The sequence below is a fragment of the Amblyomma americanum genome, chromosome 4, assembly GCF_052857255.1.
Source record: "Amblyomma americanum isolate KBUSLIRL-KWMA chromosome 4, ASM5285725v1, whole genome shotgun sequence".
In the NCBI taxonomy this organism is placed as follows: Eukaryota; Metazoa; Arthropoda; class Arachnida; order Ixodida; family Ixodidae; genus Amblyomma; species Amblyomma americanum.
This window is the reverse complement of record NC_135500.1, coordinates 70,118,065-70,141,846: the sequence shown is the minus strand read 5'-3', so window position 1 is coordinate 70,141,846 and position 23,782 is coordinate 70,118,065. Positions and strand designations below refer to the sequence as shown.

The following is a 23,782-nucleotide window of genomic DNA, read 5'->3' as shown; positions in this document are numbered from 1 at the left end:
GGTGGCACCAGTTATTCCCGTAAAGAAAAAAGGTGGCACACTGAGGTTTTGTGTGAATTACTGCCGTCTCAAGAAAATTGCTAAAAATACTTTTGCTCCTCCCACGTATTAATGATTCCCTAGGTCGCCTATTCTCCGCGAAGTATTTCTCCTCGATGTGTCTGAAATGCGGATATTGGAAAATCGAGGTAGATGAGAGGGACCGACAAACACGGTGTTTCTTACTCCGTCTGGGCTCTATGAGCTTAAGGCAGTGCCCTCTGGTCTGTGCTCTGCAACGCCAGCCCCCCAACGTCTTATAGACACAGTCCTTATATTCCTCGAGCGGCCAACTTGCCTCGCCTATCTTGACGGCGTTGTGATCTTCGCCCCAAGTTCGAGGAGCGCGGCGCCTCGGAACAGTCCTGCGAGACATTTCATCCTCTGACCTTGCCTTAAAAAAAGAGAAATTCCATTTTGCTTACACTTAGTTCAAGCTCTTGGTGCACAGCGTCATCCACGCCGATGTAAGACCAGATCCGGAGAAATAGCTATTGACAACCTTCATCCGCCGCAAGACCAGAAGGCCGTATGGCGACTGCTTGGATTGTGTGCTTATTACCGGCAAGTTGTTAAAGACTTCGCTCGATTCATGAAGCCCATCACGTTTCTGACACGGACAGACGAGCCGTTCACTTGAGACACCTCACAGGTCAAAGCATTCTAAGATCTCAACCACCACCCATACGCGCCTCCAGTTTTGGGCTACATCGTCGAAAACACCAACACAGAGCATCGTACGGTCGCAAGCAACGTTGGCCATGATGACGTCCTGGTTTAAACCCGGGGGGGGGGGGGGGGGCACGTACGTATAATCGCTTAGGCAAATTATCTTTTGTCTAAAGCTGAATCTAACTGTTCTGCCACCAAGAAAGAATGCCTGGCCATTGTGTGAGCGACGTCGAAATTTCAGCCATACTTTTCTGGAAAAACCTTTCAATGTAGTCACTGAACATCATGCCCTGTGCTGGCTTGCGAGCCACAAGGACCCGTCAGCCCGCATTGCAATTAACTCCAGCAATTAACTAGCTCTCATATACAAGTCTGGATGCAAGCACTCGGATAAATATTTCCTCTCGCGCCCCTGCAGATCTTTGTACCTAAGACGCTGCCGACGACGTCATCCTCTTTAATGCCATCAGCGCAGCGTCCCTCGCACAGCAACTATTTGCCTACCCTTAACTTCGTCGCATCATGGACCTTTTAAGCGGCACATGTACAACTGCCCCGAAAGCTTTCAAGCGCGCGCTGCAGTCGTTATGCATTTGCGACACTGTTTAGTGAAGAAATATTTCTCCGCACGCAATACGCTGTACCTGATCGTTATACCTGCCAGTATGCGCGTTGAAATCATTAAAGGTTTTCATAATGAAACAGCTTCTGGACATTTGGGAGTCGCCCGTACGCTCGTACGAACCCAGGAAAGTATTATAATGGCCACATCTTAATGTGGACGTTGCGCACTACGTCAGAACGTGCCACAGCTGTCAGCGTCGCAAGTTGCCATCCACAAAATCAACTGGTTCTTGAAGCCAATCGACCCACCATCGAGGCCTTTTCCAGCAGATAGGCATGAACATACTGGGACAATTCGCACTTTCGCAATCGGGTAACAAGTGGGTCATCGTTGCTACGGACTACCTCGCCCGATACGCGTAAACCTCAGCTCTGCCAAGGTGAGGACCACTTCTAGAAAATGATTAGATTGTCGAGATGACGCAGTCAGAGCCTCCCGGTCAATGTCAGGGTAGTTAAAATCCCCGCAAAGTATTAGAGTGCCATGAATAAGTGGGAATTGCAAGTCTTGAAGAACAGAGTGAAGATCTGCAATAAAAGAGCGATCCATGTCACGTATTCGATAAGATGAAATTAGTATATTGGTACAAGACGGAAGACAAAAATTCAGACAGATTATTTCGCTGTGCCTGTTTATCTCTACTAGAGGGGGTAAAAGAGTTTACTTTACAAGAGAAAGAATGCCGCCTTGCCGGCGACCTACTCAATCTCGCCTGTAGATATGGGAAGACCCGGTTGTTGTGCAGAAACTATGAATCGTGAATATCAGGTGTTAGCTAAGATTCAGTAAATAAAGCGAGGTAAGGGCTTTTGTCTTCGAGGACGGCCTCAATTATTTCTTTTGTTCGCAGATATTTCGTATATTTGTCAGCAGGGCAGAAATTTTTTAATTAGTTGTTCCTTAGCGCAAAACGGCTGGGCCTGCGGCAAGGACGCGTCACATGGCGCCTGCGTTAAACGCTGAAAATTTAGTTTTACAACGGAATCCTTTTCGGCGTTTGGACATAAGAAAGCGTTTTCCCGGATAGCCGAATTTTAGCTGTGAAATATTCACGAAATGACAAAGCACTTTCTTTAAGTTTCTGTGCTGCAACAAGAATTCTTGATTTATCTTTAATGTGTGCGGCTTGACTATGATTGGGCAGTTCTACCTGTAAGGAAACGACGCAGTTGGTGCGGGCGTTCGATATCTTCATTACCAGTTGTAATATCTAGGCGTTCAGAGCAGAATGAAGCAAAGTGAGCCTCAGACAGGTACCAGCTTTCGGCGAGTTCATACTGAAGCCCGAGGAACAATAGGTTTGATCGGCGCAAGCGGTTTTCAGCGTCATCGCACTTGTTTTTCGGTGCCTCAGCGGCTGAAGTCAGCTTGGCCAGGTCGGTGTTTCTTTCGGAGGCAGCTGCTATATCTGGCTACGTTTCCGATATTTTTTTTTCAGTATTTCGACGCGCTCTCAAAGACGATGCACCGAGACCTCAATGATTGTTTGAGCAGACGGGATCAAAGGTGCTGTGAGTGGACTCAATGCGTGATATGGCTGGAGAAATTGTTTCTAACAACGGCAGAGCATCGCTTCCGTTCGGGCCTCGGTTTAGTTCAACGTCATCAGGCAAAACAAGGAGACAAGTAAGGTGGATGTTGAGGCAGTCGAAAATATATACAGTAGAGTCTATACAGAAGCCAAAATAATTAATATGTTCATGAGAGAGACAGCAACGCACAGCAATGCGTCTTCCCGTGACTAACAATAGAGGAAATAAAGAAAGCCTTAGGAGCAATGCAAAAGAGAAAAGCAGCTGGCCAGGATTAGGTAACGGTAGATCTGTTGGAGGAGGGTCTAGAAAAATTATTGCTAGAAAAACTAGCCACCCTCCATAAACAATGCCTTATGACCTCGACCGATGTTCTTTGTTGATCTCTTTCTTTGACACATCATGACTTCGACAAGATAATCATTGTTAGTAAGTTATACCTGCTCCTTACGTGATCTTTATAAGGCTGTCAGCGCCAAATAAAATTCACAGATTACAAGTTTAGCGCTCATGTTGTGTCCCCTCAATTGTGCGCGCTATGGATCCTCACATACCAGGCGCTTGCAAAAAACGCTAACATTGTTCTTAATTAACAAGAAGGAAGACCCCAATGAGTTGAAAAACTACACATCGATCTGCTTACTGTCCGTTGCTTACAAGATATTTACTAAGGTAATCGCTAATAGAGTCAGGGCAACCTTGGGCTCCAATTAATCAAATGACCAGGCAGGCTTTGATAACGGACATATCATATTAAACCATATTCACACCATGAATAAGGTGATAGAGAAATGCGCTTAATGAAACCAATTCCTGTATGTAGCCTTTATTGATTATGACAAAGCGTTTATCCCCGTGGAAACCTAAGCATTCATGCAGGAATTGTGGAATCAGGTTGTAGAAGAGACTTAAGTGAAAATACTGGAATATATCTATAGCAACTGCACATCTTCCATAGTCCTCGAGAAAGTCAGCAATAAAATTCCAATAATCAAGGGCGTCAGGCAGGGAGACACGATCTCGCCAATGCTATTCACCGCCAGTTGACAGGAGGTATTCCGAGCCTTGATTTGGGAACATTTCGTGTAAGATTTAATTGAGCATACTTACCCTGCTATTCGGCGATGACATTGTCTTGCTGGGTCGCTCAGGAGATGGACTGCAAAGCATGATCAAGGAGTTAGACAGGTAGAGCAGTACAGTGGTTTAGATATTAAGAGCGCAAAAAGCTAATGTTCAACAGTCTGGCAGAGGAACGGCACTTTACAATTCGTAGCGAGGTGCTAGAAGTGGTAAAGGAATACGTTTCCTTAGTGCAGGTTGAGACCGTTGATCCGGATTGTGAGAGAGAAATAACTAGAAGAGTAAGAATGCTGTGGAGCGCATAAGGCAGGTTCTCTCAGATCTTGAATGGCAGTTTACCGATGACCCCCAAGAGAAAAGTATAAAACAGCTGTATCTCACCGGTACTCACCTAAGGGGCGCAAACGTGGAGGCTAACGAAAAGGGTTCAGCTTATGTTAAGGACAACGCAGTGAGCTATGGAAGGAAAAAAGATAGGTGTACAGATAACAGACCGAAAGCGGGCAGAGTTGGTGAGGGAACAATCGTGGGCTAATAAAACCCTAATCGAAATGAAGAGGAAGAAATGGGCTTGGGCAGGTCTTGCAATGCGAAGGCAAGGTAAACGCTGGGCCTTAAAGGTAACGCAGTGTATTCCGAGAGCAGGTAAGCGCAGCAGAAGGCGGTAGAAAGTTAGGTGGGCGGATGAGATAAAGAAGTTTGTGGGCATACGGGCGGAGCAGCTGGCAAAGGGCAGTTTAATTGGAGAGACATGGGAGAGGTCTTTGCACGGCAGTGGATGCAGTCAGGGTGATGATGATGATGATGTTAATGACGATGATTATGAGGCACAGGAAACTAGCAATACACTGCATCCTTTTACAACTATCGATGACGTTTTTGGGACACGACACCGCTAGCAAGAGTAGGTTACTACAGTGACAGCACGCGGTACAGGAGGAGAAGGACATTAACGGAACAGGAGAGGTCTGCCTGGTTGTCTGCCTGGCATGCTACTCCAGGTGAGGGAGAAAGAAGAGAGAGAGTAAAGAAGATGGTGATGAACAGAAAAGGAAAAGAGAAAAAGAAAGGGCGAGTGCTGAAATCAAGCGGCCTCACGCACTCAAACACACACACACACACACACGTAATTGTCAAAGAATTTCCACCAAACCCGTGAATATCAAAAACACTAAAAATGCATCTCTCCTGCGCACACCAGGAGCTGTTTCCCTTCAGGGTCCAAAGACATGCTCCAGGTGCACGGGCTATCCTATCGGAGTCCTAAAGCGCTTAAAAGTGTCTTGCGATGACTGTTGAAGTGTTCGAAGCGGGAGATCAAATGTTGCAGATCCTCAGGCACACCACATGTGGGCACAGAGGCATACTTATGAGCCAGTTTTATGTATATAGGATTTAGTGAAGGCAACGTCCAGGCGGATTCGGGGGAGGCAAATTCTATCACGTCTAGCTATATTGCGTGGCATGCGGAAGTCACAAGTGGGATCGATACGAAACAGGGGTCTATATTGATGCTGCCGATCACACCACAAAGAGCGTTGCATCTGCCTGGATTCTGTAGTTAGAAGCCTAGCATCATCACTGCGAGAAAAATGGTAAAGGTAGGAGCAAGGTGGTGTCGCCATGCGCCAACCTCGATGCACCGTCAGAGCGATCGTTGCCTGCAAGGCCACTGTGAGCAGGTAACCACCGCAACACAACACGGTGGTCAAGCTCACATGCCTCGGAGTGGAATCTGGTTAAGTCATCGATGATCGTCTCCTAAAGGTTTTCTGATAACTTTATAGAGTGTAATGCAGCCCGAGAGTCACTGAAATCAACCCACGCTGTTGGTGGTTGTTGGAGAATGTAAGTAAATGCCGCTCCCAGGGCAGCCAGCTCGATAGCAGTAGTCAAGGTGCGGGTACTGTCTAACGCCGCAATTGTGGTGCGCGTTGACGGAACCCAGACGCCAAATGCTGATGAGACGGATGTGACAGAGCCGTCAGTGTAGATGTGATGGTACGCACTGTTGCATCCATAAATGTGTTCAAGAGCAAAATATTTAAGTGTTTGTTTTTCTTTTGATGCCAGGAATTGTTGTATTGATTTTCCATGCTGTGTACCTGCAAGGTGGGCAGGAGGTCGTGACAGGGCGCTGGTAGTGCGGTGGGAGAAGGTCAGAAACTTCCTCTATGGAGTGCGCTTCGAGTGGATGGTGAGGTACACGAGCCACGAATCGCAGCTGGGCACGAAGCAACTCCTGGGTTAGCTGTACTGATGCGACAGACGTCTGCTCTCTGCTAGAGTAACCACTGTGGAGTTGTTCTTGTATAAACCGAGGAAGATTTTAAAGGCCTTACATTTCATAGTTTCAAGGAGTTTGATATTTGTTTGTGAGATACCCTGAAGAGCTGGGAGACTAGCGTAGGATGCATTCACAAAGGGCACCATTCAGCACAGGGCAACAAATAACCTGAAGCAGATGAAAAAGGGCGTCTGCATGACAAGTTGTGATGCGGTGGCGTGCCCCAAATAGCTGCAGTGCTACTACAGAGTGATTGGGCTAGTCGGGGACCTAAACAACGAGGTCGTTCCTGATAGCTTTTAAAAGTCCCGATGATCCGTCCTCCCTGTGGTGGTACACGCGGTCTGCGTCAAATTATATTACGACCGGTAAATGATGATGATGATTAAATTTTATGGCGCAAGGGCATCTGTGGCCAAAGAGCGCTACGGCACAAGATTTTTTCTTTTATTCAAGGTGGTTTCGTAGGCCCATTTCTCAAGCATTTCACCCCAGAGAAGCCGAGCACCAGACAGGGTAAAGCTTGTACCCATTGTATCACCGGTGATTTTCCGGCGGCACTGAGGATCGAACGCCGCACCACCCACATGCAAGGCGGATGCTCAAACGACTCAAACGAGGCGGTGCTCAAACGACCGGTACAGTGTCTCCCTTTTGTGTGCGCAGAACTACTGCTCTCCGTGCCATTATTAAGGCGCACTCTTCAAGCATCTGGGCAATGCTTATTTTACACGGAGGCCAATACTATGGTGCATAGCTCGTCTTTGCTCTGCGTTGATATCGAGCGCGTGTCTCCCGGAGGCGAGGAAGCTCTAGTAAAAGACTAGGCAGCTAATGTTAAGCCATTTGCCTCTCCACTCTCTGCTGTCCTGCGTCCTTTCTAGTCATTTTTTCGGGTCCCGTGACAATATTGATCAGCACCTGCGACGGACATGTGCTTGTAATAAAACATTACCATTTGCAAGGACCATAGATTTTGATGCGCATTTAGCCTAGCACGCAAAATTAAAAATTGTTGTGGAGAACAGCAAGAAGAAAGTAAGTCTGTCGTGTCTTTTCTGTATGAGATAAAGTGCCGCGCAATCTTTAACTGTCATAGTGACCTTAAGGTTTGTTACCGGTTGCTGAGCACACAGTCACGGGATGTAAACCCGAACACAAATGTCCCGTTTTCATGGGCTCGATATTCAGAAGGTTAGGATTTTGACTATCTAAATGTGCTTTATTGAAGCTGTTCTCCAGCACGGATCTTTTTATACAGTTAGCAGCCTATCGAGCATTGCTTTAGTGGGTCTTGATACATGTTTTAAACCTAAAAGACTTTCTTCTCGAGATCACACATGAATTTTCCTAGGCTTAGAGCCTTCGTTTCTCTCTGTATGGAAGGAGATGCTGCTCCACGCCAAAAATACAGCCGTACGTGAGCAAAGTGTTAACTGGGTGAATTATAAGAAGAAAAAAGTGTACACTGGGCGAATGTGTCGCCAGCATCCTGCGACGCATGTAGCACACTGAGCATACGAAAATTAAGGAATAGATGTCAAATCGGGAGTGTTGTAGAATGCGACTACGCCTGTACCCTGAGCATCCGAGGCACTTCGTGCTATCGAGTAGTGATTTTAAAATACGCTTCGCATGTTTAAAGCTTTCATTGCAGATTTTTGGCATTGTTTTATTTTAAACCTACAACATGGACAAAATCGCGTGGTACTGTCCTCTTAATATAGCAAATACCAAAGATTCTCTCCTATGCTGCGTGTCAGAAAACGAGCGTTTCTGATAAAAAGAGAGCCTTTAATGACTGAAACCAATCATTATGAGTCATTTTCAGCGAATTAAAAGTCCCCGTTCAAAATTTCACCGGGGACCGAATAGCACACATCACCCTTAGCACTCTTAAAGAAGCTGCCCAATCTCCAAGACCTTTCGAACTGATTTAGGTTCCATCCAACTCGGACAGTTTGGGGAACAAGGCAGCTCACAATAAAGCCCGAGGTTTCGTCAACCGGGCGGCGAGCTTGCCTACTCATCCGGGGTTTACGAGAGACGGCATGACCTCTTTTCCTGACGTTACCCACCATCACACCTTGGGCAGGCAAGTTCATCCCCCTCTGGCTAAAACGCTGTCCAAATAACAAGAAACTACGTGGAGACGACTGTAAACGCACTCCCTCAAGAACGCCGCGGAACTGTCACTCATGTACACCTCGCAATACGAACCCCAATGTTTCCGCTGTGGCGAACACGCTACTCACGACAGCATCTTATGGGATTGTAAGGAAGAACTGCCTCCGGCGGAGCTAGTACAAATCCCTTATCCCGAGCGGTGGGAGGCAGTGCTGGCCAGCTTAGGCCCAAAGATGCAAGTCCGGGCCGTCGAGTGGGCCAACCAGGTCGCCAACAGTCATGGACTAACAACCACCTAACACGGCCCTCCGATCACCGAGCTCTTCTTAACGAAAAAAAATGCTTTTCGAATTCAATCACGACAGAAATACGCCGTTAGTGAAATACACGAATAAAAACGAAACGGAATGGTAATGATCGCGATTAAATTTAGTATCCAAGTACTTTTGCTAAAGTAATGTTCTAAGTATAATTGCACTTGAAATGGGCTGTTCAAAACGTGACCATGCAAAACATGTACACGTTCATTTTCATCAAGAATGAGAAATTGCTTAAATGAGGCGCTTAAGATTGCAACTTATTTATGCCTTCTACTTTGTCCGAGCTTCAAGATTCATGTCGTGACATGTCATTAGTGCAGATACGCTCGACTGGCAGCCTTAAGTTTTTTTTTTTTAAATATTCCAATAATTGCTTCTTCTGAAGTTTCAATAATGAATTTGACTTCTATAATGGCTGTGTCTGAAAGATATAAATACCGCAGATTAAGAACTCGTAGCATCAACTTCCTTCCAGCTTTTGCTTCTGTCCTTTCCTTTTCGGACCAGATGAAGTACGCTGCTCTGCTGCCGCTGTTCCTGCTGCTCTCAGCTGTTCTTATAGAGTGAGTATGGTCTCACCTTCCAATTTAAGCGACGAATATTCTTCACCTAATAATTACTATGGAAGGAACGAACACGTCACTGGAACAAATAAAAAGGTAATGCCAAAGTAAAAGCCGCGGCAAGTTGAAGGGCACTACCTCGATGGAAAGAAGCGCGAACAACCCGTCGCCAACACGCCCCGTTGTTGTAATTTATTTTCATCGCGCCTTTACCTGCGTGGTACAAAAAAGACGTTAGTGTCGTCCAAGAATGTATAATGCACGAGTCCAGGGTCTTTTTGCTATCACCGAAATACAAGCGCGGTGAAAAGACATTGAAACAGCGGAGCGTGTTGGCACCGGGTTGTTCGCGTTTCTTTCTATCGAGGCAGTGCTCATTCAAAAACATCGCGACCTGGAGACGGGCGAAGAAAGAAACGTACACCACAAAAGTTTAATGTTTAGTTCCTCTGAACTGATTCCTGAATACGGAATTGGTATTATACCTGCGTCTGCATAAGAAAGCAGCCTTACACACAAAATTTCAATCTGTGAACTTCGCTGCAATAAATTCCATGTCTCTTGCTCTTGCGAAGAAATACAGACTCCAGTTTTTCTAACATGAAGACCGTGATTACTTACCTTTAAAATTTTGACCCGAATTTTCTCATTTTCTCATATTTCGGCAATTATAACAGTGCGCTGCCGTTTGCGATGCTTTCATACTTCCGATACTATGCTCACATCGTAGCCATTCCAGTCACCTGGTGTAATATTCGACAAGTTTTACTTTATTTAGTAAAGTACCAATAAATGAATTCATCGCACTTTGTTTCTTAAAGAAAGCGCAACGTTCTTATGCTCTTTTTTGTTTTCTGAAAACAAAGGCCGCTCCTTGAATACCGTGCACAAAAGTAAGCATATTTTTGAGCAGCCCGATTTTAAAATTTGTCGCGATAACTTAGGCAAACAGTTGTGTCTAACTGCAGATCTGTGTTTCGGAAAGAAAAATGATAGGTGTAATGTTAGGAGACGGAAGCGGGCAGAGTGGGTGAGGGAACAAACGCGGGTTAACGACATCGTAGTCGAAGTTAAGAGGGAGAAATAGGTTGGACATGACATGTAATGCGAAGGCAAGATAACCGCTGGTCGTTAAGGGTAACGTAGTGCATTCCAAGAGAAACCAAGCGTGGCAGCGGTGGCAGAAATTTACGTGGCCGGCTGAGATAAAGCAGTCTGCGGGGACATGGTGGCCGCAGCTCTCATAGGTAATGGTTAATTGGAGAGACATGGGGGAGGCCATTGACTTGCTGTGCTCGTAACCAGGCTGATAATGATGATGATGATCACACATATAGAAACCAGCGTTGTTGTCATAACACACTTTCAGTTTTGAAACAGCAGCCTCAAGTTCCAACCAACGGCTACTCTCCAAATACTGACATGTCGTCGCCACGGTATTAACTAAATAAAGGAGTCACTGCGAAAACATCCAGCGGCGAAGCTGCAGCGGCCATTTCTAAACTCTTAATTAGAGCACGCTTTTTAAATATGCTCATATTTTTGAGGGAAAGAAAATAGGTTAGACTTTCACTATGTTTGCACTGCTCATGGCTCATGTGTCCAAAAGCGATCGAGTCAAATAGCAAGAATGTAACATTGGAGAAAGGAGACAACGTTGCTAGCATTGTGTAGTTGCCTACTGCAGGAAGAAACCTTTTCAGAACAGCCATACTGTGGTGGTCCCTAGCCTTTCGTGCAAGGATGTATTTAGGTCAACGTTGTTTTTTTTATGATGCCACAGCTCCGGCAAAATTATGGCTCTTTCCAATTTAAAATTGAGAAGGAAACTGCTGGGTGATCTAGATCTTAGCTTCTTGGTTTATATCGCAAATATAACGTCTGCTGAAGATATGAAGCGAGTGCTAGAAGGAGGCCGTCCCGTACGACTCTAGTCACTCGAAAATTGTTAGGCGAGGCATAGCAACTGCGGCGCTGTCATCGGCTCTTGAGTGTTCGTGTGAGCACCAACAAGGAAAAAGTTTCGCCACTGCTATCGCCTGAATTCAAGATGCCAGCTTCCCTGCAAAGCTCACCTATATCTGTGAAGCGCTGCTCCGGAGGTACAAAGTAAGTTCCAACAGTCTAAGCAACAGCCCTTCCGGGAACACGAGCTCGCGCAAGCGTATTGTGGTCATCCCCTACGCACACGGGCTCTCCCACGACCTCAAGAATATAGCCTCAAGAATGGGGTGTCAGTTGTTTTTTGCGCGCATAAAAAAGCTATTTCAATGTGCGCGAAGTTTATTAGCAGAATAAAGGAGCCCAAGTGTGATACGCGTCACCAGAAATCGTGCAAATCTTGTGAGGTGGGTGTTGTGTACATGTTCCCTGTGTCATGAGAAAAAAAAATGTACATTTGACACACGGGCAGGTGCTTCAATGAACCAGCTATAGAGCACACGAGGTTCGACAACAACGCTTCTCCTCTCGGAGACATTTGCCGCACCACTGCAATCATTGCTAGCGCACCGCATGTGTACCGCTGATGCAGAAGTCTAGCTTCTAGGCCAAAAAAATGCGAGTGGTTAACACGTGAAGTGCTGGAAGCTTTGGTGATCAACGACAACAGGGAATCTTGCGCCAGTACCGCGTCCGCACCCCTCACCGAAAGGAAAAAACTACCTTGTTTTAAGGCTCCACGCACCGCTTTATGACTCAGGTTTGGACTGAGGATGGTTGTTGTTGCGCCATTTTAACTGTTTCTACGTTTTTCTTGTTATATATTCGCCTGTTCTTTAGTCACGTGTTTTCATACATTGGTTTTACCTTTTTAAAACTTTCAATATTTCCTCTTCGTTTTTACACGTCTTCCTTTCTTGTTACTTCGCCTCAGTATCATGGCGACTGCGAAGTGTCTTTTTGTGTGGCCTCCCCTCACTCTCTTCGCCTTTTGGCATTCTTCTCTGCGCCCAAATCAAGATCCGCTTTAAGGCGGCGCAGGCAGGGAAATTGTTTTTTTTTTAGCCCAATCTTACCTTTGTTAGTCAGCCTCGTGTCCTGTCTCCTTCCTGTGCGGTGTCAATCACTGGCTGTTGGTATATTTATGGAAGGAAAATTAGTGCTGCTATAAAAATAAAATTTTTCCAAGTATACGTTTGCAAATTTACATTTCTGCGGTATTGAGAACCAAAAGAGCATCCGATAGTCAATCACTTCTTCAGGATACGTTCGTAGGGCAAAACTATTTCTTTTGCATCTTTCCATTCTGAAAACATCAGGAGTGTAAATATCGAACATAGATAGCATTGCACGTAATCCTCTGTTTTTGTTTCAAGCAAAAAAGAGACGCAGAACGCGGTCTACAATGAACTAAACATAAATGCCCTTTTGTGCCCCTCAAGGCGTGGTGAGGTACAGTTAGGATCTCTCTAATATGTACTCTAAGCAATGACGATGATTTTAAACCTGCGCTCTGAACTTTGCACGACAGAAATTTATCTGTGGATAATGAACTATAAAATGATAGGTGCATTATAACAAGATCGATCGAAAGTAAGCTTATAGTAACATGCAAGTGATTATTTATTAGCTGCTTGTCAACAGACTGTGGCAGTGTTCGAAAGAGTTTCGCGCCTGATACGTAGCGTGTGGTGACCAGCAGAGCTTCATGAAGTTATTTGCGTGCGATTTTCGGCTAAACATGAAACATCTCCACACATCGCCAAGCAATCCTAGAAACATCGCTTGTAAATATTTCACAAAATGTTCAGCTCACGCTTTGCCTGTGGTAGTTGTCTGACGCAAATACTCAACAATGCGTTGTAATACGGCCGACTTATTTCGCTCGGTGAGCGTGCTTTCGTGCCGACAATTTATGTTTGCATTCCAGTGCCTACGGTCCGCGCGTTCCCCACGCACGTCGCCAGCAAAGGATATTTGTGTGCAGAGGCCAGGTAAGGCACGATTTCAGTGCTGAGCTTTGTTTTGTATGACTGGGGAAAGTAAAGGTTGTGGTGACGAATGTTCATTTAAATGCACATCCTTTCCACAATGTGGCATACAGGGCAGCTATTATGGCGGCAACTTTTCGCACTGCACAATTACTGAGCCATAGGGCAATTGAGCAAAATAGTATGAATTTGCGAAACGAGGAACAAGAACAAAAACGTTTGTGGCGTTCGCCTTTGTTGGAATGTCTGTGAGGTCATTCGTGCCTCGAAGCAGTGAAATACAATATATATCTCTCATTCAAAGTCTACATTCTTGTTTAGAGAGCATTCATTCCAATGATGGACTCCGAAGTTTATTATTATTATAATATATTGACTATTAGCTTGTAACGACCAGTTTTGCGCCTCGATTTCAGAAGTAATTTTTGAGGGTATATTTATTGGCAATCATTATCCCCTTCCATGCGCGTACTAGTGCTGCAAACATCACAAAAAACAACTAGAAAAAACGCTTGTCACAGAAATCGCCAAATTCAGGTGTCTTTAAAGATGTCAGTGCTTGAAAACCTTTTTGCCTTTTTTTCTAATGATTTCCTTCACGTTGTGGAGAAAGTATGTACCCATTCCTGTGCCTATATTTATATATATCCAGGGACCGCTGTGGTGGTAGTGGTCTGAGCATGCGCTTCGCGTGTGGAAGGTGCGGGGTTCGACCCCTAGTGTCGCCGAGTACCTACCAGTGATACACTGTATACAAGCTTTGCCCTGGTCTTGTGCACGGCTTATTTGGGGCGAAATGCTTGTGAAATGGGTCAATGACACCTCCTTGAGTCGAAGAAAATACCTTGTGCCATGGCGCTCTTTGGTCACAGGTGACCTTGTGCCATAAAAATTCTTGATCATCATATATCCCACGTGGACACGCGATATTTTTATCCTCAAGCCTTCCGAATTCAGCAGCATGCAGTAAACGTTCTGAAGTTTGTGTGTGACTCGGCATTTGGCGCTACGGGTAACGTGTCCCATTACAGAATGTGCTCTTGTTCATTGTGGCTGCGAAGTTTGAAGGATGTTGTTCGTGTAGAAAAAGGAGGATGTGTCACTTACATGTAGCCCCAATTTTCAGCGTCATCTGCCACACAGATGACGGTGACTGGACTGCATTTCTTAGCGATGTTCACGCATGCGCAACCAGCAATGCTCATGATGTTTCCGATTGAACTTCCAGAGGTGCAAACAGAAGTAGCTACAAATAATCTCATTACTGACTCAAGCGCAGAAATCTGTTAAACCGTTCGCCCTTGTACAGAGGGATGAGTGCTGATAATAATCATGATATAAAAACTTAGCAACGTCAATAAGCGATTTGAGGAATCTATATGCGCTCTTATGCAAGCAAAACAGTGAGACGATTCCGCAATGAGCCCCCGTTTTCACGTTCTGTCTCGTGTGGCCAATCCTATTAAGGTGTCCGAGCGCCAGCCGAATCCCACTCACTTAATCCAGAGAACAGGACCTCGGAAGAATAATGCCATTTCTTCTCTCTCTCTCTCTCTCTGATGTTAAATATTTAGGGTATTGGCGTTGCAGTCAGCTTCGACATATTTAGAAAGATTGTCTAGTGCAAGAAGGAGGACGAATACCAGCTTGCTTGGGATAGTAAGATGGCTTAAAATAAATATTCAGCCTTCAAAGTGAGAAATCCGGTTAATTTACTAATAATAGGGTTTTCTTGAGACAGAAAATACCAACGTTCCTCTCGTGCATAACTATGCACCTTACCACAATTAGAGTGGCACCTTTTATCTTAATTTCCAATAAACACTCGTCATCATCATCAGCATCAGCCTGGCTGCACCCACTGCACGGCAAACGCCTCTCCTGTGTCTCTCCAATTAACCTTCTCATTTGCCAGCTGCGCCCACCCTATGCCTGCAGTATTCCAAATCTCATTCACCCACCTAACCTTCTGCCACCCCCTGCTACACTTGCTCTTGGAATCCACTGCGTTACCCTTAAGGACCAGCGGTTATGTTGTCCTTGCAGTACATGCCCTGCCCAAGCACATTTCGTCCTCTTGATTTTGGCTAGGATATTATTAACACGCGTTTGTTTCCTCAGCCACTCTGCCCGCTTCCAGTCGCTTAACGTTACACCCAACATTTTCCTTGCCATGGCTCGCTGTGCTGTCCTTAACTTAAGCTGCACCCTTTTCGTTAGCCTCCACGTTTCTGCCCCGTATGCGAGTACCGGTAATATACAGCTGTTGTACACTTTACTCTTGAGGGAGATTGGTAACCTGCTATTCAAGATCTGAAAGAACCTGCCATATGCGCTCCACCCCATTCTTATACTTAGAGTTAATTTCCTCTCATGCTCCGGATCAGCTGTCACTACTTACCTGAAGTAGACGTATTCTTTTACCATTTCCAGTACTTCGATTCCAATTTTGAACTGCAGTTTCCTTGCTAGACTGTTGAACGCTACTCTGGTTTTCTGCATGTGCGCTCCACTCCATTCTTTTCCTTCTAGTTATATTCCTCTCATGATCCGAATCAGCTGTCCCTACCTGCCCTAAGTAGACGTATTCCTTTACCACTTCAAGCACTTCGCTTCCAATTCTGAACTGCTGTTTCCTTGATAGACTGTTGAACGCTACTTTGCTTTTCGGCATGTTAATTTCTAAACCCACCGTACCGCTTTGTCTGTCTAACTCATTGATCATGATTTGCAGTTTATCTCTTGTGTGACTAAACAAGGCAATGTCAGATCAGCGAATCGCAGATTATTTTGGTATTCTCCATTAACTATTATTTCAACTGTTCCCAATTCATTCCTCGGTAAACCTCCTGTAAACATGCCGTGAATAGAACTGGCGAGATTGTGCCTCCTTGCCTGACGCCCCTCCTTATTGGAATTTTATTGCTGCCTTAATGGAGGACTATGGTAGCTGTACATTTCTTATATATGTCTTGCAGTATTTTGACATAAGGATCATCTACACCCTGAGTCCGAAATGCCTGTATGACTGCTGCGGTTTACACTGAGTCGAATGCTTTGTCATTATCAATGAAGAATGTATACAGGGGTTGGCCATATTCTGCGCATTTCTCTATCATCTGATTAATAGTGTCAATATGATGTAATGTGGAATATCGTTTACGAAACCTGCCTGATAATTTGGCTGCTTAAAGTCTAAGGTTGCCCTGACTCTATTAGCGATTACCTTATTAAATAACTTGTAGGCAACGAAGATTAAGCTTATCGGTCTGTAATTTTTCAAGTCCTTGGCGTCTCCCTTCTTATGAATTAAGATTGTATTTGCGTTCTTCCAAGCTTCTGGTACGTTCGACGTCATAAGGCATTGCGTATACAGGGCGCCTAGATTTCCTAGCAGAATTTCTCCTCTGTATTTCAACAGATCCGCTGTTACCTGATCCTCCCCAGCTGCTTTTCCCCTTTCCATTGCTCCTAAGGTTTTTATTTATATCCTCTCTCGTTGCGGGCCGGATAACGGATTGCTATGTTCTACTCTCTATATCATTAATGTTCTGATTATATTGGCTGCTGTATAGATTTTTGTAGAACTCTTCGCCTACTTTAACTATCTAATCCATATTGCTAATGACATTTTCCTCTTGGCCTCTTGACGCATACATCTGGTTTTTACCTAAGCCTAATTTCCTCTTCACCGCTTTTAGGCTACCTTCGTTGTTTAGAGCATGCTCGATTGTCTACATAATAAACTTCCTTATGTTGGCTATCTTGCGCTTATTTATTAACTTCTATAGCTGGGCTAGTTCTATTCTGTCGGTAGGGTTAGACGCCCTCATGCTTTGACGTTTCTTAATAAGATCTTTCGTCTCCTGAGATAGGTTGCCGGTATCCTGTCAAAACGTCCTACCGCCTACATCTCCTGCGCACTCCGTAATGATAGCTGTCAGATTATCGTTGTTTGTAACAACATTAGATCGTGTTGCTCCGTTAATGCTGAATATTTGTGCTGCAGGGATATCCTGAATTCCTCTATTTTCTGTCTTAGCGCTAGCTCGTTAATGGACTTACTCTTCACTAGCTCCTTCCATTTCCTCTTGAAGTCTAACCTAATTGGAGACCTTACCATTCCGTGGTCACTACAACGCTTATTTCCGAGTATTTCCACATCCTGCACGATACCTGGGTGAGCACATACTATGAAGTCAATTTCATTTGTAGTATCACCATTAGGGGTCATCCAGGTCCACATCCTACTCTCTCGTTTGCGGAAGAAGGTATTCATGATACGTAAATTATTTCTATCTGCAAAATCTAGAAGTAGCTCTCCCCTGTTATTCCTAGTACCTATCCAATAGTCGCCTACCGCCTGGTCGCCAGCTTGCTTCTTGCCCACTTGCGCATTGAAGTCGCCTATCAGTACAGTTTGCTGTGTTTTTACTTTGCTCATTGCCGATTCCGCGTCTTCATTGAAGCTTTCAACTGTCTATTCATCATGACTAGATGTAGGCGCGCAGGCCTGCACCACCTTCAGCTTGTACCTCTTATTACGCCTAATTACGATAGCTACCGCCCTTTTTGTTAATACTATAGAACTCCTCTGCGTTTTCAGCTATATCCTGATTAATCAGCAATCCCACACCTAGTTCTCGTCTATCCGTGAATTCACGATAGCATAGTACGTGCTCATCCTTTAGTACAGTATACGCCCACCTGTCCTCATAACTTCAGTAAGCCCTACGACATCCCATTTAATGCCCGCTAGTTTCTCGCACATCACTGCTAGGCTAGCCGCACTAGACAATGTTCTAGCGTTAAACGTTGCCAGGTTCAGATTTCAATGGCGGCCTGTCCGGAGCCAGAAATTTTTAGCACCCTCCGTTGCGTCCCAGGGCAGACCGCCGCCTTTGTCAGTTGCTTCGCAGCCGCTGGGGACTGAGGGCCGAGGGTTAATTGTTTTGTTCGTGGAAGGTTGTAGCCAATTACTGCACCAGGGAGGCCAAATCCTGTTCTGGTGAGATAGTGCGTTGGCGGTTCTGGTCATCGAGATCAGGCCTCACCCCAGGCCTGCCTATGCAATTCCATCAACACGCGGAGTTTTTTTTTCAAACCCGTTGGAGAATTGCGCGGCACCGGGCTTCGAACTCCGGTCCTCTTGATCGCGAGACGGACGCTGTACCTCTACGCCATGCTATAAAAGGTAAGCAAAGAAAAAAAATTCATATTACTGTACAGAATGAAGCCGCAATGAAAATTTATTGTGCACAATTGTATAGCGCTGATAAAGTTTCTGTAATAGGTATGCAAGATTAGCAAGAAATAACGTGTCTGTTTTGTGTAACTAACACGTGTTTTGTAGAAGACATACCAGAAGACCTTGGAAGAGCAGGAGGGCTTCGGGACAGGATGTTATCTTCATCGGAAAATATCTTGCAGATTTTCCGAGAGCACTTATCCGAAAATGATAGGCCGTGTGCCTCTGCGCTGGAAAACTGTGACCTTAAAGAGATGACGAGTTGGTGGACGCTCGTTAGGAGTCACACATTCGCGCTTTCATTGTCTCCTCTAAGCTTTTTCATGGCCATGCCAAAGATCGGAAAGCCCTGTCAACGGAACGCATGTTGACCTCAAAATTCAAGTGCTAGCGGCAAGCTGCAATGTGCGTAAAGCGTGGAAACGCTATGTCGCGAATTCGGACCACTGACTGTTACAGTACTATCAGAAGCAAAGGAAGCGTGTGTGTTATTTTATGACTGTGCCGAAGCATTGTTCTAACAATAACACTCTTATTGTGAAAAACATTCTCTTTTTTATGCTCGTAGACTTCATTAAATTAATGCAAGAATAACATCAGACATAAAGTTGCCACTGTTGTCATTACACGCTGGAGGCCGTATCACCGCGAACGCTTTAGAGGCGTTCAGATTTTGATCTATTATTTCGAGAGTGCAACTTAATTACAGAAGTGAAATGTTCACCCCTAATAAAGCACGAGACGGTTTTCGTGCTCGACTGTAAGGTGCATAATTTTATAGCGCCTATGTATTGAGTGGTATTTCCGAGCCCTGCAGTTACTGTCCACTTTAGCAAGAGGAAAACTCAAATTTCATGTTAATGTCCCAGCGACTGCTTGGATTGACTGTTAGGTTGATTTCAAATAAGATTACTCACATCTTTAACTTGCTTTTCTGAAAAAATGACACTAAAATATTTTACAGAAAAGAAAACATTCGGTGGACACTTACGCTCCTGCTTAAGTTTAGGACGCGATAGCGTTTATTGATCCACTGTGTGCACTGTGGTCCTCCTTGCGTACAAGTTCGCAGACCCGAACACTGTTTTTCGCTTTATTTTGTACTCTATAACCATTCTTTTTTTGCATTTCTCTCTTATTTACCACAACACACACAAAGCCTCCGATTAACCACGTGGAAAGCCCGTTCTTCATAACCGCCGGGTAGCGGTTTGAATTCCAGTCACCGTTTATTTTACATTAGTTTATATTTTTATTACTATTTAATACATGACACTCAAGCCGCCTCTTTAATCAAGTCGACCGCACGGCAAAGGTTCTAATTTAGAAGTTGTTTCGGTATCAATGTAATGGCAGCCTTATATCTCCTTGCTGGACAACAAAGCGGGTTCAGCGGATGTGCGTTCAATCTGCTGCAAAGACCTCCTTTTTTAAAGTTCAAACTTCAAGCTTGCCTGGTTAAACGTGGCTTTCTGAAAAAGGGACTTTTGTGTCATGGTCTGCGAACCATCGCTTGTGTCAGTAGTAGCCAGTCGTGATGTCATGTTTATTTGTGACATTCTTAAACAAACTCTCAAAAAAGTAGATTGAGATTACGCCCCATACTATCAGAATTTTGCCTACATTAGAAGGTTCCAAGGTTCCATGTGATATTTTAGTGCTCATAGGACCGTTTAGCCTGTTCAAGAACCGCATGACATATTGCCACGAAGAGCCGCCACGTTCGTTAAAGTCTCAGTTCAGAGAGCAGTGTGCTATGGTGCGGGGGGAATTCGCGTATACTGCGCAGGGTCGACAGCCTGCCTGGCTGCCTTTCCTTGATGCATGCGTTTGCCGCTCGTAGTTTTGTTGTACACGCAAAGTGAGACCAGGACGCTGGTGTGGTTGTTTATGACGGTGTGCAGAATGCGACCTGGTTTAATCAGTCTTGAAGCTTGGCAGGGTGAATGTACTTTTATGCAGTAAAGAAAAAAAGAGTTCGTCAGTGGTCGAGAATAAGGGACCCCGGCTCACAATCCCAGAGGCAGATCGGCTCAAGCCTATTATTCTTTTCGATATAATTACTTTTTTTGTATGCAGAAGCTCTAGGTTATGGTGGTGGAGTGACTTCACGACCCTGTATGCCAATGAGGAGTTGTGTAGTAATGTGATAACGGGTGCCCTATACGATGGTTTGGCGGTGCTTGAATTACCCGTGCGAGGTCCTGTGGTTGTGACGGCACGGCCCTCTCGACCAATCCCGATTCTCTCGATGCGCCAACAACTACGGCTGTTTCTCTTGTTCTTTTTGTTAATATTTTCGTCAACGGCCTTATTATTATATTGATCTCGACACCAAGCACATTATGTATGCGGATGACACCACACTTCTCTTTTCATGCAAATCTCCAGATGGCTTGGTCCTACGTGCTAACAGCATGCTATCTCATCAGTGGTGCCCTGAAAAGAGTCTAACAATCAACATCGAAAAAAACCAAAGCCTTACGCTTTCATCTAAAAAATATGAATGTCGCCTGGAGATATTGTGCTCAACACTTGTACAACTGAAGTTTTACGATGAATCAAATATTTGGGTGAGCACTTTGGTAACGACATATGCTGGCACTCCCATATAACTTTCCTCGCTGTCAAACTGTTACAAGTGATCGATGTTCTCCATTCCCTCAGTTACCTACCTATATCCATAAAACTGCTCGTTTACAGTGAACTTTTTCTCAGACACCTTAATAACTGCTGGTCTTGTATGCGGGACATCTTCACAACCAAACGTTCTTAAGATCTTTGTTTTTCTGAAGTTCTCCGTGTCATATGCAATAAGCCTGGTGCCTTTCATTCCGCGCTCCTCTTTTCAGTGGCTCAGAACACTAAAATAGCCTGCTTTAATAAACCGCCACTTACTGTCAATTTACAGAAGACATGTAAAAAATAATGGCGTTCTCAGCACAGCCGTTTGCACAACTCGAGCTCCCGAGACTTGGTGTGTCCCTCACCTACGTACTAATTATGCTTAGCAAATGTTACGCCGCCAGCTGCATAGCTTACTTAATGACCTTACCAGATATAATATCCATGTGCTCACTTTTTTCGCAAGTAATCTGTATGAAGTGTTTTTGCACTGACGACTTCATGCGGTTGTTATACGTTTTTTTCGTCTCCTTTCTTCCTTTTTTCATGTATTTCTGCATATCTTTAAATTGTCATATGAATTTGCCTTTTGTCTTTTCATCTTATTTTTCGTTTTTGTTTAACAAGTTTTTCTCCTGCCCTGCGGCTGCTATTGTGAACCGAACTAAGGCCAGTCAAGCTGCCTTCTTCGCCGCTTTTCTCCCTTGTTTTTCACCACAACCTTGTACCGACTTTTTTGTGAAAGTAAGCAATCAAAATTAAATCAAACACAGTCGTTAGCGCCATCGCCTTAGTATAGTCTGTGAGAAAAGCGGTGGTGAAGTAAATTTCTCATTTCCCGGCTACTTTCCCCCTTCACTAGTGCAGGGCGCCACGGTGCTGAGCTTGACATAAATTTCAATAACCAGGCGTTCTCCACGGTGAACTAATATTGCAGAGAATGGGGCCCTCTTTTGCATTGTGATTCCATCGAAACGTGGCTACCGCGACACGATTTCATCGGTGGTCCTGGTACTCAGCAGCCAAACGCTGTAAGCAGACTAATGGCAGTGGGTGGGATGCTCGAAAGTCGAAGGGTTACGGTTTCAAAAGCGATGCTGACACTTTTCTTGTAAGCAGTAAAAGCCAGCATTTTATGCGATAATGCTAATATTTTAAATAAGGCTTCCGCCTGAGTCATTGGATGGTTTAAGTGTGGAAGGAGAAACGAAATTGTTTTGGTAGCACATGGCTGGCAAGGTTGGGGCGTTGCGCAGCCTTCTGAACAAAATTGTTATTTCTGAATTAAGTAATTTTAACGCCTGTGGAGGTTTCGAGGCATATCTGGTGCTTTAGATCAATAACTCACCTGAAAATGCACGCGTTGCTTCCGTGTTGTCTTGAAGTCAACAACTTCATACTTTTTTCTCAAGCCCTGCAGAGGTCCTGGATTTCCATGTGGTCCTGGTTGTGACTGCCTGGGAGGATTCTGCCGACCAAGAATGTAACACGTGACGCCTACTCACAGGAATTTATTTTCACCACATGTGGATAGTTACCAGCTCAGCATGCTACTGCTCAGTAGCCTTTATTATCAATTATAATACAGGAATGAGTAAACTATGCAACAGGCTGTGAAATAAAAAAGTGTTTTGTAAACATTTGGCCTCCTCTGCTCTGAGGTTTGAGGTTCTCTTACGCGGTGTTTTTTACAAAATTGAAGTTTATTTTCCTTACAACGCAGAAAGAGGGAGCCGAGACAAAAGAATATTTCGGCCAAAAAGTTTCGGACCCGATAAAAGTGGCAGCGGTGCACAACAGCTGCAAAAATATGATGGAAATCATGAAATTATTTACATAAAAGCAATAGGAACAGGCACTTCAATAAAAACAATAGGAACAGAACAACACACAAAAAAATTTTGAAGTGATGACCGCATTTGTATAAAACAAGAAAGCAAATGCTGTACTGCAAACACAAAAGATAGAAATATAGGATAATCATCTAGAGTCTAGAGTAGTAACCAGAGGTGGACAAATTCTCTTCTTTTTACTTTTCCTCCCTCACCCTCATTTTTGAATCTATGTCATTTCCTCATCTATCGCCCTCGGCCTCATTTTGAAAAGTTATCCGGCCCGCCCACGCCCTCACCCTCACATCTAAAAATTTGCTGGCTCTCCCTCACGCTCACATCGTCGGACCTCCTTCACCCTCACCCTCACTAACACTCATTTTAAAATTCGAGTTATATTTTCAAGTCTGCTACTTCTGACAATATTGCTGAGTAATAAACGTACAAGACAAGCCCTCATGGCTTTAGTGGACGAGAGGCTAGATGCGTATACTGTTGTGTGTTTGCGGGTACGTGTTCGTGAGCTGTTCAAGCTAATGCGTGAGACAGAGCAGAGACAGTTACGAGATGGGTCATAAAATATCAGTCTCCCTTTACTTCTGGCACATACTGCATGTATACATGTGCACTGCACTTATAACTTTTCATTGTTATCGATATTTATTTTGCTGATACTGCTGTACCCACTGGGGATATTAGCATGGAGGGATACAAATAAGTAAATACAACATAATAATACAGGCAATGGCCACAAGAACAAAGTAAAATAGCGTAGCTTGAAAATTTTGAAAAATAAGCATACACAACAGATTTTTAAACAACACTGGAAAGAAAGGTCGACGAAGACGTTTTAGAAAAGTGGTCATTGGTTAGGAGAATCTGTTCAACAACTCTTCG

General features: G+C 44.5%; 1 long non-coding RNA gene across 2 annotated transcripts in view; it reads left to right on the top strand.

The window, feature by feature from the left end:
- The window catches only part of LOC144128030 (uncharacterized), a 36,436-nt gene extending 13,745 nt beyond the window's left edge, over positions 1-22,691 (top strand). Inside the window, exons 1-4 of one of the 2 annotated variants that reach the window (XR_013313663.1) lie at positions 6,777-6,876; positions 9,161-9,248; positions 13,120-13,183; positions 22,466-22,691. This is a non-coding gene — a long non-coding RNA (uncharacterized LOC144128030). Of the gene's footprint in view, positions 1-6,776; positions 6,877-9,160; positions 9,249-13,119; positions 13,184-22,465 lie in introns of those variants that run through there. The other variant, XR_013313664.1, reaches the window with a different exon arrangement.
- Positions 22,692-23,782: the final 1,091 nt, after the last annotated feature.